General features: G+C 31.9%; 3 non-coding genes across 3 annotated transcripts; all 3 read right to left on the bottom strand.

Annotated features, from left to right (window-relative positions):
* Nucleotides 1–2,704: 2,704 nt before the first annotated feature.
* Nucleotides 2,705–2,777, bottom strand: Trnai-uau (transfer RNA isoleucine (anticodon UAU)). The gene has a single exon. It is a non-coding gene; the product is annotated as a tRNA-Ile (tRNA).
* Nucleotides 2,778–2,783: 6 nt separating this feature from the next.
* Nucleotides 2,784–2,854, bottom strand: Trnag-ucc (transfer RNA glycine (anticodon UCC)). Its single transcript has one exon. It is a non-coding gene; the product is annotated as a tRNA-Gly (tRNA).
* Nucleotides 2,855–2,940: 86 nt separating this feature from the next.
* Trnay-gua (transfer RNA tyrosine (anticodon GUA)) lies at nt 2,941–3,023 on the bottom strand. The gene has a single exon. It is a non-coding gene; the product is annotated as a tRNA-Tyr (tRNA).
* Nucleotides 3,024–15,362: the final 12,339 nt, after the last annotated feature.

Here is a 15,362-nt window from a genome sequence, read left to right as displayed (position 1 = left end):
TAGTTTATGTCGTTCCACTTTTTGCTTCCTATTAAGAAGACCAACAACGTCTCTTCGTGTCCCATTTTCTTTCTTCATAACAAGTTCGCCCCAGCCGACTTCCAATATTCCTTCTATGGAAAAAGTTGTTATTTCTGATCAAGAACGGCAAACAATTAACTTGTTGGTAGAGGCATCATAAAATGCTCCCACTCCGTCAAGTTTTGGACTCACCACTATTGTTTTAGCGTGTGGTGCTAATTTAAACAAAATGTCTTCTAAGTTTCAAAATTTTTTTAACGTTTTATTATTTATCATTTTGCAATTCTTCTAGTTTGATAATGTAGAAACTCAATAATCGCTTCATCATTTCACAATGTAAAATATAACTAACTGGTTCTTTTATATCTTCTAATAATATATGTTGTGAATTATCTATATATCTTTCTCTTATTTTGAGATCCAACTCGCTATAGGTTTTAAATAAACTTTTGAGACCTTCAACATTTATTTTTTTAGTATATATTTCATATATTATCGTGTCTTCGATTATTCTATATTCTGAATTTTCGTTCCCATCAAAAAATCTGTAGGAAAAATATATTTCACTTTTTCTCTCCTTGTAGAAATATTTTTCATGTTCTAATTTGTCTCAATGATTCATTTATTTTGTGATATATCCTTTTTTAATTGCGTTTATCTCTCTTACTTTTTCATACGCTTCTTTTAGCGAGATTTTGAATATTTTAGCAATGGCTTCTGCGTCAGTACACAAAGCACCAAGGTTTAAAACATCATTAATTAGTTCTAAACCAATATATTTATGCTCAAAACATGGTGTAAATAATAGATGTGATGATTCGTCTAGGCAGTGAATGGTACAATAATCGCATTCATAAATGTTGTTGAGTATATCTTTATTATTTGGTTCAAATATTTTATTCATTATTTTTTTGTTCCTCCTCTTAATTTTTTTCACAATTTAAATGCTGTGCTTGTTAAAACTACGCTTAAAACGATGAAAGCAACACATGAAAATCCAAGTCCAAGTCCAACAAATAAGTTGTTACTTGAATCTTTTTGTATTATCGATTTTGTGTTCTGAACCGTTGTTCCTGATTCACCTCGTTCGCCTTTTTGTCCTCGCAAACCTGTTTTACCTGGGATACCTTGAGGTCCTTGTTGTCCTGTTTTACCTGGATCACCTCGTTCACCTTTTTCACCTTGAGGTCCTTGTGGTCCTGTTGGTCCTCGTTCTCCTGGCAATCCGTTTAATCCGTCTTCTCCTGCGGGTCCTTTTGGTCCCACCGGTCCTGTGTCTCCGGTTTCACCTTTTAATCCTCTTGGTCCTTGTGGTCCAGGTTCTCCTGGTTTTCCGTCTAATCCATTTAATCCGTTTGTTCCTGCTGGTCCTACTTCACCTTGATCACCTTTTTCGCCCGTTTCACCTCGTTCACCTTGAGCTCCTTGAGAACCTGTAAGTCCTTGAATTCCTTGGTCGCCTTTTTCACCTTGAAGGCCTTGTTCACCTTGTGGTCCTACTTCACCTTGATCACCTTTTTCGCCTTGTGGTCCTGTTTTTTTGGCAATTTCTATATCAATATAATTTTTAAAAGATTCTTTTGTTAATTTATCCAATTCTAAGCTAAAAAACACAATACCTGCGATAGCACCAATTAATCCTAATGCGCCAACACCTAAGACAATACTGTCTAACCTATTTTTTTGTAAGAAGCTTAAAACTTCTTTAACTTGTTTATTTTTTGTCATTATTTTTGACCTCCTTTTTTTATTATATTTTCAATTTTTTTAAGTCTGACATCTAATCCTTTTAGTTTAAAATCTCTATTTCAATCAATTAATTCTTTGTTTTTTTCGGCCTCTCATTTTTCAGGCGTAGGTAACAAAGTGTTTAAATTTTTAATGATTTCTTTTATAGTTTTTAAATTATTTTCTATTTGTATTTTATTGTTACATATGTCGACATCTAGAACCCCTAATTTGCTAAAAATAATTTCTAAGTTTCGTTCGAGTTTATTGTGTAAATAAGTTATACGTTCACTATCTGTCATTTTATCTAACATTTTATCCTCTAAGGTTTTTTCTTTATTCTTTGTCATTATTTTTGACCTCCTATTTTATTTAATTCCTTTATGTAATATTTTATCATGCTATTTATACTTTTGTACACTTTTTTTCGACGCGCCTGTTGTTTTTTTGTAATGTCTTTGGGGATCGAATTAATATCCAAATGTGCTGTCATAAGTCGTTGTACATCAACTTTTTTCGATTTGAGATCGGCACGCAATTTTGATTCGCAACGTGACACTTCATCGTCAACAGCAAACATTCGTTTAATTTTATCTATTCTATTTTCCATATTTTTTTCCTCCTTTCCTTATATGGCAGGGATAGTAGGACTCGAACCCACACCAAAAGCTTTGAAGGCTTTTGTTCTACCTTTAAACTATACCCCTAAAAATGGTACCCACGGGAGGACTCAAACCTCCAACCTAAGGCTTAGAACACCCTTACTCTAATCAATTGAGCTACGTGGGTAAAAATGGTCGGAAAGAGAGGACTTGAACCTATGATCTCTCGGACCCAAACCGAGTGCTTTTCCATCTAAGCTACTTTCCGATAATGGCTGGGGTAGCTAGATTCGAACTAGCGAATGGTGGTCCCAAAAACCACTGCCTTTCCACTTGGCGACACCCCAAAATGGTAGAGCCATTGGGGATCGAACCCAAGACCTCACGCTTATAAAGCGAGCGCTATAACCACTAAGCTATGGCTCTATATGGAGCAGATGAGAGGAATCGAACCTCCATAGTCAGATTGGAAATCTGAAGTTCTACCATTAAACTACATCTGCTAATGGTGCTGGTTACAGGCCTCGAACCTGTACTCGTCCGTTTACAAGACGGGTGCTTTGCCACATTAAGCTAAACCAGCAAATGGTGGAGGAGGAGAGATTCGAACTCCCGTATCTAAAAAGAATCTGATTTACAGTCAGACGCGTTTAACCACTTCGCTACTCCTCCGTGGCGGACCTGACGAGAATCGAACTCGCTATCTCCTCTTAGACAGAGAGGCATGTCATCCATTACACCACAGATCCAAATGGTGGAGATGGCGGGATTTGCACCCACTTCTTGACGCAATTTGATCATGATTGTTTAATTTCGCTTTATATGATCATTCAAACGAAACTTAGTTGCTATTTACGAAATTGTCCCGCAACTGACAATTAAGGGGTTTTTTTGTTATTATATTCTCTAATATGACGGTGAAAACTGAAACGTGTTATTAGATACCAATGAGGATTCATTCATCAACATTGAAAGGTTGTTTGTAGTTGTTTTTGCATTTGTTAAAAAAAGAAACTACGCCAATCGAACCTATACATCCCCGAATATATTATACTACACTTTTCCTCCTCCAAATAATTTTCTTTTTAAATATTGTAAAAATGTTTCTTTCTTTTCTATTGTTGTTTTCGGTTCGAGTTTTCTATAATGTTTCACGAAACGATGCAATAATGGTCATCTGCTGGTAAATATTTTGTTTTTGCCATAAATACGATAGTGTTCTCCTACAGCTTCAAAACCTTTATCTTTAATGTTTTTAGGTGTTTCATCTAGTGAATAAAAGTTATCATTTCAAATTCATAAGTGTCGAAAAACAGACAACAAAAATTTATTTGTTTTGTCAGGTTTTATCTTAATTCCATTTTCGATGATGTACGCGTCAAGAATGTCAATAATTTTTGAATAACCCTTCGGATGTTTTTGATGTTTACTATCCAAGAATGAACCGTCGACAGTTAATGTGTTATACCTCATATTTTTAAGACGACTCAATGATCAAAGAGTCAATTTATGTTTTTTTAGAAAAGAACTTTTGTATTCTAATTTTTCACAACTTTTAATTTGATCCTTATTTATATGTCATAAATCGTTATTTTTAATTTCTAAATGGATGCAAATTGTTTTGATGTCTTTTTCGAGATTTCATATTGTAGTATTATGAAAAATACTCACTTCATATTTGAATTTTTCAAGAAATATTAAGTAACCGAAGGGTTCACCTTTAGAAATAATATTACGTGCTAGTATCGATGCAGATATTAGTGCGGATAATGGTTCTATATATTTATTGTAAATATGTAATGCTTTAGTATTGTGGAAAATTGGTTTTCCTGTTTTGTCAATGTGTCATTTAACATTGGCTTTACATATTTTGTTTAAAAACCATCAATACACCGAAAAATGTTCTCGAAAAGTTCGTGGTGTTTTATCTTTTTTGTCTTTTGAAACTCTATAGTTTTCTCACACCTGTTTACTTGTTATTCCTTTATGTTTGTGTGTGTAGTAAAACATTCTTTCTTCAAAAGTTAATTTTTCTAATTTTTTATTATTTTTCATAGTTTTATTTATATTTAGTCTTTTCTATATAATGTTTGATACATAATACTTGATATTTATCCGCGTCTCCAACCAAATTATTACTGTCGTTGTGTAGAATATAATTTGAATATGCTTTTTCATCGCATTCGAAACAACGAGCTTCGTCTAATTTGTAACGAACGTCTGCAAATCTTCCAACGTATTCTTGAAAAAAGTATCTTGGATCTGTCTTATATAATGTCAATAGACAAAATACAAGAGTAATGCGACGGCGTTGTAAGTTTGGAATTTGTTGTAGAAATTCATAAGGATAAAAGTGAAATTCATCAAAAAATAGAACATTGTGTCCTTTAGCGATGGCATCTTCAATTTTATTTGTCAAATCGATATGATCACGAAAAGTGATTACTGGTCTAATTTGACGTGTTTCTCTTGTTGTTCCTTCTAATTGAAAAATTTGTGGTTCTTCAATACCTCATTCGGCGATAAGCTTTTTTAACTTTGTCGTCTTTCCTGCTCTCATGATTCCTTCGATTGAAATAATGAGCCCTTTATTCAATAACTCTTGTTTGAACATTGTTTTTTTTCCTCCTGTGTTCCTTTTTTTTTTTATTTTTTTTGTTTGCTGGCAGAGAGACGAAGCCTTGACGTTTACCAAGACCTCGTCATAAAACCGGCCGTAATATGACCGGTTAAAGCGGATCAGACAGTGACTTTGAAAATAAAAAGATAAAGGAAAGGAAATTGTCGCTTAAGCTTAGTTGTCACTGTCCCTCCATTATAATATTCTGTGTAAAAATATTTTTTTTGCTTCCTTTTTGCATCTTTTTTTTATCTTTTTTTTTCTTGTTTTGCAATTTCCTTTTCAAACTTTTTGAGCATGTCCTTAAATATCATTTGATGTAGAAAATCATATCCAAATTCTTTATCAAACTTTTTTTCAGGCATGTCTTCTCGTCATTCAGCGAAAACAACATTCAACCGGCATAGTTTTTTAGTGTCGCAACTTACCATAACCTTAAGGTCAAATGATTTATCCTCGTCTTTACGTTGTTCGAAATTCATGAAGAACACAACTCTTTTACTGTCGTTATCATCTCAACTGGTGTTTGTGTATATTCATTTTCGATGTTTTTTTGTAATTTCCTTACTGATTTTTTCAAAATAATCATGAAACTTCAAATTTCTCTGATTCATTTTTGAATTAAATTTTTCTACTTGTTTTTTTGTCATATATTTCATTATTCTTCTCCTTTATATTTATACGATCCTCTTTTTTTCGTGAATTTTTGATTAGCTATTTCTTTTCTAATTCTATTAATTGTCTTTATTTTTTCAACGTTTTCTTTTTCTCAATCAAGAACAGCATATACACCAATAAATATTTTGGGATTATCGCCTTTTTTTCAAGTTGAAAGTTTTGTTTTTGCTAAGTTAACAAGATTTTTTCGACATCTATTGAAAGCGCTACGTGAAACTTTATTTTTCATGTAAGATGGGTAATTATTTGTTGATTCATCGGCTTCATTATAGTCTTTGTTAAAATATTTTTGTGAAATTTTTCAAACTTTTTTCATACGAATATTTTCAAAATCATAACTATATAATCTATTTCAATTTTTAGCTAGTATAATTGAACTCATTTCTTTTCTAATAGTTTTTTTAAATTCTTCAAGATAATCATCTAATTTTTCAAAATCCTCAAGTATTAAATAAACTTCGATTTTGTTATTATCACTATCTTCTAAATGATATCATCGTCTAGGTTTTTTTTCTAAAATATGAATATTAAAGTTTACAAAGTCAAATCTATGACCCATAGACTCAATAGTGACGACAAAACGACCTCTCAAAGGTTCATGTGGTGACTCATCCCAGCTCATTCAATCACAATAAACCATACCACAATTCATTTTTTCAACAGCACTAATAAGTGTATTTTCCATTTTTTTTTCTAATTGTTTTAATTCGTCGTAAGATATTTTTTTATATTTTCCATTTCCATCCGAAAAATTTGACATTATTCTTTTCCTCCTTTTAGATATTTAATAATATAATCTATTTTTTTTTCAACCTCTAATAATCGTTCTTCTGTAATTGCACCGCTACTTGTTGGGTGAGGTACCGCCATTTGAATTAATCTCTTCATGGTCTTAAAAGCCGGTAAATTGGGAAATCTATATTTTTCATTTTTGTTTCATCATTTGTTATGTTCATACGTGTATTTATCATCATCCCTTACTGTACTAGTACAGCTTTCTCACACGCTATTAATGTATTTTAAACTCAAGTATGCGTCTTTTAAGTTAAAAGGTTTAGGTAATAAATTAGCATATCCATTCAATTCATAAAAATCTTCATCTTTATTTTTTATAATACAGTTACCGTTTGTTAATAGTGGTGTGGCTGACATATAAACACCTGTTTTGTGTAAGCTATATAATCTAACAACATATAATTTATTGTTGTATATAAACATATCTAATTTTTTATATTTTTTTTTAGAATCGTAAAGTGGAACACCTTTTTTGATGAAAGCCACTTGTTCTTTTGTCAATTGTCATTCTCAAATATGATCCGCGTTGTGTTTTAGTGTTGTTTCTTTATTTTTTGTCATTATTTTTTCCTCCTTTATTTTCAATTAACTTTGTCAATTGTTTTGTTTTTTCAAATAATTTTTTAATATCTTTTTCTTGTTCAATACTACTTTCTGAATTATGATTAAGGCATTCACCTAACTTTTTAATGTCTTCATGATTTGCTTTAATCATCTTTTCAAAATTTTTCAATAATTGAATAATAGTTTCATTTTCTGTCATTATTCTTTTCCTCCTTCATCTTCTCATTTTCCTATAAATTCTTCAACGTTATCAGCGAGATCGAATAATTTATAAGCTTCGTCCACGTCGTCGTCATCTTCGCTCTCTTCTAATCGTTCTGCTTCTGTTATTAAAGCATCCAAATAATTACGACTTGATTTTAAAATTATTTTTAATCAATCTAAATTAATCAATTCTTCCAAATAAACATCTTCTTTTGCTATTGCTTCCTTAATATCGCTTAGAACTCATTCACGATAATCATAACCGTCTTCCCCGTTAACCTTTATTAGTTCTTCGATGAACTTTTTTGTTTTTTCTTGTAACATTTCTTTTTTCTCCTTAGAAGTGATCTTATCTGTTTTCTTCTTTATTTCTATATTTTTATTATATCACATTATTTTTTTTCTTTCATTATTTTTTTCCTCACTCTCAGGGAGGTCCTCTTCTTGTTGCGATAATATCTTCATAATTATCTATACAATGTTTAAATGCTATAATCATATTTTTATACTGCTCTTGCATATCCATTTCTTTTTGTATTCTTTCTTCACATTCATCGTAAAGTCTGCTACTATTCGCTAAATGTTCTCTCAATAAGTTTAAATCGAGACCCCATGGGACAATGCTATTTTCAATCTCATATATATATTCTTCTACTGTCTTTTTTTTTACTGGTTGGTTTTCACCATCTTTTTCCTTCATTTTTTGAATTATTGCTCACATAAGCAATTGTTTATAAAACTTTAAACTTTCGTATTTTTTTATTACGTTATCCACGTAGTTTTCTACTTTTTTGTACATTATTTTTCTTTTCCTCCTTTTGAAATAATCAAATGTTTTTCTCATAATTTTTTAAATTTAATCATGTCTAATTTGAAACTATTTTTCTTACTTATTAATTTAATCAATAATAAAGGTACTCCTTTTGATGTAACCAAATCAAATATTTTTTCTCCTTTTAAAACATAACCTTTTTGTATGTTTAATAAATCACTTACTGTTTTTGTTGTCATTATTTTTCAAAAAACCTTTTCTTCTTTCATTACTATTGTATCATATTCTTTTTCGAAAAGTTTAAATAAAAATGGTCCTCGATAATTTAAGAAGTAACCACGCATTGAAGCATTTCGAATTAAATGTCGTACAACCGAACCGTGACGTTTTTTGAAATCAATATATTTTTCTTTAATCAAGTCTTTCAAACAATATTTTATCGCTAATACATGATCACAAATAATTTTAACATTGATATCATTTGTAGTTTTCTTTTCAATTTTGTCAGCAATATCAGTGTATTCTTTCAACTGGAAAGGTGTTTTAAAGTTGTTAACAACAATCAACAATCTTTCCAATCCGGCTCCAGTATCTATATTTTTTTTGTTTGACATAGTATAATTACCTTCACCATCATTTAACATATAAGAAAATACAACGTTTCATATTTCTAAATATCTGTCATTATCAATATTTTCTTTCAATAAATCAATTCCTTTGTTTTCTTTATCTAACTGCTGTCCCAAATCATAAAAAAATTCAACATTTGTTCCACATGGGCCAACTCCTAAATCTCAAAAATTAGTTGTTTTATCTCCTGAAATCAAATGGTCTTCTTCAACACCTATATTTAACAATATTTGTTTAGTTTCATCGTCCGAAAACAAATACGTAATGTACAATTTTTGAATGTCCAAATTCAATCATTTTGGCGATGTTAAAAATTCTAATGCTCACGTTAACGATTCTTTTTTTTGATAATCATTAAATGAAAAGTTACCTAACATGCGAAAAAACGTTAAATGTCGATTAGTTTTACCTATTAAAGAGATGTCGTTTGTTCGTATTACATCTTGTACGTTAAAAAGTCGTGAATGCGGTGGTGTTTTTTCTCCTAAAAAATAAGGTCTCAACGCTGAAACTCCTGAATTTACAAATAATAATGAACCTTCTTTGTTAATTATCGATTTGTTTTCTATTTTAAAATGTTTCTTTGAAGTTCAAAACTGACTTCATTTTTCTATTAATTCTGTTTTATTCATTTTGTTTTTTCTTTTCTCCTATATTTTTATTATAACATACTTTTTTTATTTTTGTTTCTAATTTTTCAATTCAATACAAAGCCACCGGAATCACGACGGCGAGCCCTAACAAAGTGGGTCCCAACCAATCATCAGGCTTAATTCCTTCCACTCTAATCACGCCCATATATATAAATAGAATAGTGAGTGCGATTACAGTTGTAAGCAACAACAACCACACCAGATTAAACAATATGGTTAGTGTTTGTTTATTCATTTCCAAATCACCCCATTTTATCGAAACAAATTACAACAAACATTGCCAATGTTGGATTAGATGCTGGTAAGAAAAATAAATACGAAGATGTCACACCCATTGTCAACGCCACCACTGAACAAATCAAGTGGAGACAGTAAACAGCTGTGATCACCACGCCCAAAAAATTAATGAAACCTCTTCTTGTAATAGGATAATAGTATTCAATAAAATATAGTGCTGACATACCACTTGCTATACATGTCATTCATACAATGCTCACCACACGCATAATAAATCGTACATACGATGAGTACAAACCACCATCTACTATATTGTAAATGCAAAAACCAAATCAAGTAACAGCTACAATTACTGATAATAAACATATAAATTTGTCTTTCATGTCTTTTCGACCTCCTTTTAAATTATTGTACCATACTTTATTAATATTTCTGTCAAAATAAAATAATAATTGACATGCATGTATAAAAACAGCTCTGCCACAACGAAAAAATTAACGGCAAAAAAAATTAATAAATGTTTGTTCATATTTTTCATATTTATATTGTACCACAAAAATTATTGTGTGGAAAAAATTATTATTATTATTATTATTATTATTATTATTATTATTATTATTATTATTATTATTATTATTATTATTATTATTATTATTATTATTATTATTATTATTATTATTATTATTATTATTATTATTATTATTATTATTATTATTATTATTATTATTATTATTATTATTATTATTATTATTATTATTATTATTATTATTATTATTATTATTATTATTATTATTATTATTATTATTATTATTATTATTATTATTATTATTATTATTATTATTATTATTATTATTATTATTATTATTATTATTATTATTATTATTATTATTATTATATAAATATATATATACATATAGACACGCACACACACGCGCGCACCAATACAACCCCAAGCTAAGGCCTCCAGGATGCCCAAAAAGCCCCTTTTTAAGCCATTTTAGGCCCTTTTTAGCTTTTTTTGGTACTTTTTCCCGTGTTTTCATTTGCTCATTTCCGACCCCTCCACATGCTCAAAATCGACCCGTTAGGTGGTCAAACAGAGGCGGAAGGTGTCAGGTGTGGGGTTTGGTTCATTTATTCATTTTTTAGCTCCTTTTTTCCTTTTCTTGTTTTTCTGTTTTTGTCTTTTTCTGTTTTCTTGTTTTTGTCTTTTTCTGTTTTCTGTTTTTTCTGTTTTCTGTTTTTTTCTGTTTTTGTCTTTTTCTGTTTTGTCTTTTTCGTTTTCTTGTTTTTTCTGTTTTTGTCTTTTTCTGTTTTCTGTTTTTTCTGTTTCTTCTTTTCTAATTATATTATAAACCAAAATTTTTAATTTGTCAAGTGTTTTTTTTAATTTTTTTTGATTTTTTTTTGGCTTGTTTTTCCTTCTGATAATGCCATTTTTTCCCTTTTGTTAATTTTTTTTGCTTTTTCTTATATTTATTTTATACCTTTTTTTTGATTTGTCAAGTATTTTTTTGGTTTTTTTCGTTGTTAAATTTAGGCCCTTTTTTTTTGCGTTCAATGGTTTAGGTCGTTTTTTTTAATTGCGGGCCTGTTTTGCGTTGTTCAATTTCGAAGGTGTAAAATTAAGCCCGTTTTTTTTTCCGCCGGGATAAATTACGTATTTTATTTTTTCGGGCCTAATTTTCACAGTGCCCAAATACGCAAAAAAAGCCCGGAAATCCGGGCCTTTCTGTTGTCGCGGGTGGTTGGTGCTGGGTCTAAATGTTGGCGGTGTCTTCGTCGTCTCCGTCGACATTTTCGGCCTCTCATCTAAAAACGAAATTTAAGACGTTCGCGCATAATTTCATTAAGTGCGCCGATTCGTCCAAATCCTCCGGGTCAGATTTCCCAGCTAATCGGTCGATTTCTTCGCGTAACGTGTTAACATAATCGCGACACCCTCCCAAAATTACAGCGAAAAGGTCGAAACGCGCCAACTTTTCGAGGTCCTCGGCCCCCTCCTCGAGCTTTTCAATTACGAAATCGCGGACGAATTCGCGGAGATCGTGACCCTCGGAGTCGTTCAAGGCCTTAAATTCTTTAATAAAAATTATTAAATCGATTTGCCCCCTTCTTTTGAACTCAAAAAAATTTTCTTTTTTGTCTTTTTTGTTTTTTTCCATTTCTAAAATTTCCTTTTTTGTTTTTATCGTTCATTTGCTAAAATCTGTTTTGTTATTTTCCATTTTTTTTTAACTCCTTTTTTGTTTTTCGTTCTAATTTTTTTATGCTGTCAAAAACATTTTGGCCCCAATTTCTTAAGCCTCTAAGCTCTCCGCGCATTTCTCGCAAAAAATCGGCTTCATCTTCTCCCTCTTCGCCGAAAAATTCCAATTGTCGGATCTCTTCGCGTTTCGCGTTGCCGTGTCTTCTGTCGCATTCGGCAAAAATTCAATTTAAAATTAAATCCAAATTGGAATTGCTCAAATCGTTTATTTTTTTTTTGCGCACTTCTTGCGGTACTAATTCGCGGACGCGCTCGATAATCTCAAAAAAAAATAATTCTTTAATATCTTTTTTTAATGTTCGCAACAATTTTAATTTTTGTTGCCTAATGTTTTCCATGTTTTCCATTTTTTCGATCTCCTTTAGTCGTCCCATTTCTTCGCGAATTCTTCGAGCTCTTCCCTTCACTCGCAAAATTCCATTGCTACGCGCCCATTGGTTGCCTCGGCTTCGGAATTTCCCAAGATTTCGGCGCAACTGTAACAAGCCGAAAAAATAATTCGCGTAATTTCTTCGATTTCTTCAGGCGTCGGGTCGTTCTCATTGTGTGGGTCGCATTCGTCAAATTCTCAATTTTCCCATTTTTCGGCTAATTCTTTCCCCAATTGTTCCGCCATGTTTTCGCTGACAATGTCGCAAATGTCGGGATTGTCGAGGCTTTCGAATTCGTTTTTAAATTCTTGTAATTCGTCAAGTTCTCAAATCTTTTTTTTGTTTGTCATTATTTTTTTTCTCCTTTGGGCTCGTTGGCCTCCTAATTAATTATATCATATTTTAATTTAATTTGTTTTGTTTTTTTTATCTTTTAAACGGTTCAAACTCCATTTTTTCGGGTTCAAAATCTAAAATTTCGTTAATTCTTAAAACAAAATCGATTAATTTTTTCGCATTTTCAACGTCTTTTTTTGCCAATCGCTTTTTGGTTGACGTGTTGGCTTCGTCGCTTAATCCTTTACAAATTGCCAATATTTCAAATTTAAAGGCTTCAAATGTTGAAGGTGTTAAACTGTTCGGCTTAATTTTTTTATCAATTAATTTTTTAAATATATTTTTTTTATGGTCGGAATAAATCGATTTTAAACCTAAAAAATAATCGAAACGCTTTTTTACTTCTCCACCCCCTCAATTCTTTAAAATCTTGTTTTGTAAGATATCGCAAAATTTCGTTTGGTTTTGACGGTGTAACTTATTCATTTTTTGCCTCCTTGTCTCATCTTTTCGTAAACTCTTCAATTTCTTTTAAATATTTTTGAAATTTCGGCGTTGGATTGGCTCGGCATTCTTCCGCAACAATTCGACAACTTGCAAAAATTCATTGCCTCAACTCGTCCCATTCTTTCGCGTCCAAATAATCCACCGTAAAATTTTCCCGCAACACTTCCGCAAATTCAAATTTTAAACCATTCAAAACGATTTCGAAAAAATCCGGATAGTTCAAATCAAAAAAATTATCTAAAAAATTTAAATTGGTATTGTCAAAATCAATTTGTTTTTGCTCTTCTTCGTCAAAAACAGAATAAGGCCAACAAATTACGAAATCGGCCAAAAAGTCGCGGATTTCTTCGCATTGTTCGCGGTCACCGCTTGCGCATTGGTGGCCAAATTTATTAATAATTTTTAATAATCGGTTTTTTTCGTCGTCTTCGTCTCTCGAGTCTAAACCTCGCAAATTTTGCGTAATGCTGTAAGTGCTTAAATTTTCGGCACATTCAACCGGCATTTTATCGGCTAAATATTCTTGAATTTCTTTTTTTTCCATGTCTTTTTTTCTCCTTTCCGGGCTTTCTGCCCTATCTTTATTTATTTATTTGCTTGCTTGCTTAATACTTGGGGAGGCTCTCCCTCCCCGCGTGGGGGGGGTTATTCCCACTTTGCCACGAAATCCGCCACCTTGTCGCTAAAAAACTGGATCGCTTGACTTTCGTAGCTTTCGGCGTCTTCTTCGCAATCAAATTTAGCATTTTTTAAAACCTTGAAGGCTTCGGCTTCATTCAATCCGTCAACCTCTCCAATAATTAATTGGTAGTGGTCCAATTCTAATAATTCCTTTAATTCATTTTTAAATTGTGTTTTGTTTTCCATTTCTTCGATCTCCTTTTTTTTCTTTTCTTTTATTAAAATTTAATTTGCTTTTTTCTTTCCGCTCTTGTCTATAATAATTATAACGTATTAATTTTATTTTGTCAATACCTTTTTTTTATTTTTTTTTGGGCTACTTTTCGCCCTGCTGTAGCCAATCGCTGAAATATTTTAAATTTTTTTTGGTTTTTTTTCGTTTTTTATTGTGTTTTTTTTGCTAAATTTTTTCAAGTTTTCAAAAAATGAAATTGAAAAATCAAAAAACGCCCTAGTTAAGCCAATCGGTGACATCAAAAAGGCCCAAAACTCATTTTCGCCTGTGTTTAAGCCAATAAAACGGGGTTGGGTCGACTTTCTCCAGTGTTTAAGCCATTCCGTGGCTTCAGAAACTCGACCAAAAAAACAAAAAAAGAAGTAAACGGAAAAACACGAACGAAAGGGACGAGCTCCAACACCTAACACCTCCCGGGTTGCTTCCTCTTCTGTTTGGCATGTTTAACGTACACAATTCAGGCCAAGAGGGGCCAGATCCACCAAAGAGAGGGAGCCAACAAAGAGGGGCGACGGGATAAAATGAGGCTATGACTGGGAAAAGGAGCGAAAAGAAGCCCAAAAAAGGGGTTAAATTTGGCAACTCTTAAACTTTTAAACCTTTTGCGAACAACTTTTAAACTTTTAAACAGCGAAAAAGTGGGACAGCTACAAGGATTTAAGCACGCCGACGGCAAAAGTTTAAGAGTTTAAGAGTTTTCGCAAAACTTCTTCCATTTTAAAAAAATAATATATATATATAAATATTATAAGACTTTTTGAAAAACTCTTAAACTTTTAAACTTCCCCACCTTTTCGCTCTAAAATGGCTACACGAGGGGCAAAAATGGCGGTTTAAAAGTTTAAGAGTTGCCAAAAAAAGGGGTAAGAGTTTAAGAGTTGAACGATTCCACCCCTTAAAAAGGCCGTTTTTTGGCTCTATGACTGGGCAAAAACCCGATTGCTCCACTTATTGGCTAAAATAGGGCATTTTTTCGCTCTTCCTCAAAAAGAGGCTAAAAATATTTTGAAAGGTCCCCCCTTTATTATAACATAAAAAAATTAAATTGTAAAATATTTTTGTTTTTATTTTTTAGGTTAAAAATATTTTGAAAGGCTCCCCGTATATTGTAACATTAAAAATTAAAAAGTCAAGGGTTTTTTTTATTTATTTTATTTTATTTTAAAAAGGGGCGGAAAATTCCAAAATGAGGCCCCAAAATTGGCTTGGCTATCTCTTAGGGTGGCCAAAATGATACATTTAAGGGGTCAAACAGAGACGAAAGGAGAAGGGGAGGAGCTAACGGGTGGAAGAGGGCACGAAGTGGGGCAAAATGGCACGAAATGAGGGCAAAGGCTATAAAATGGCATAAACAGGGCACGAAGTGGCGCGAAGAGGGGCCAAAATGAGGACAGGGAGGGCAAAGGGAAAACAGGGAGGGGGAGGGTGACAACCCGAAAATTATTTTTTCAATCCTTGT

This window comes from Styela clava, unplaced genomic scaffold (assembly GCF_964204865.1).
Source record: "Styela clava unplaced genomic scaffold, kaStyClav1.hap1.2 HAP1_SCAFFOLD_196, whole genome shotgun sequence".
NCBI lineage: Eukaryota > Metazoa > Chordata > Ascidiacea > Stolidobranchia > Styelidae > Styela > Styela clava.
Note: the sequence above shows the minus strand (reverse complement) of the source record. Positions and strands in the feature narration are given on the sequence as shown.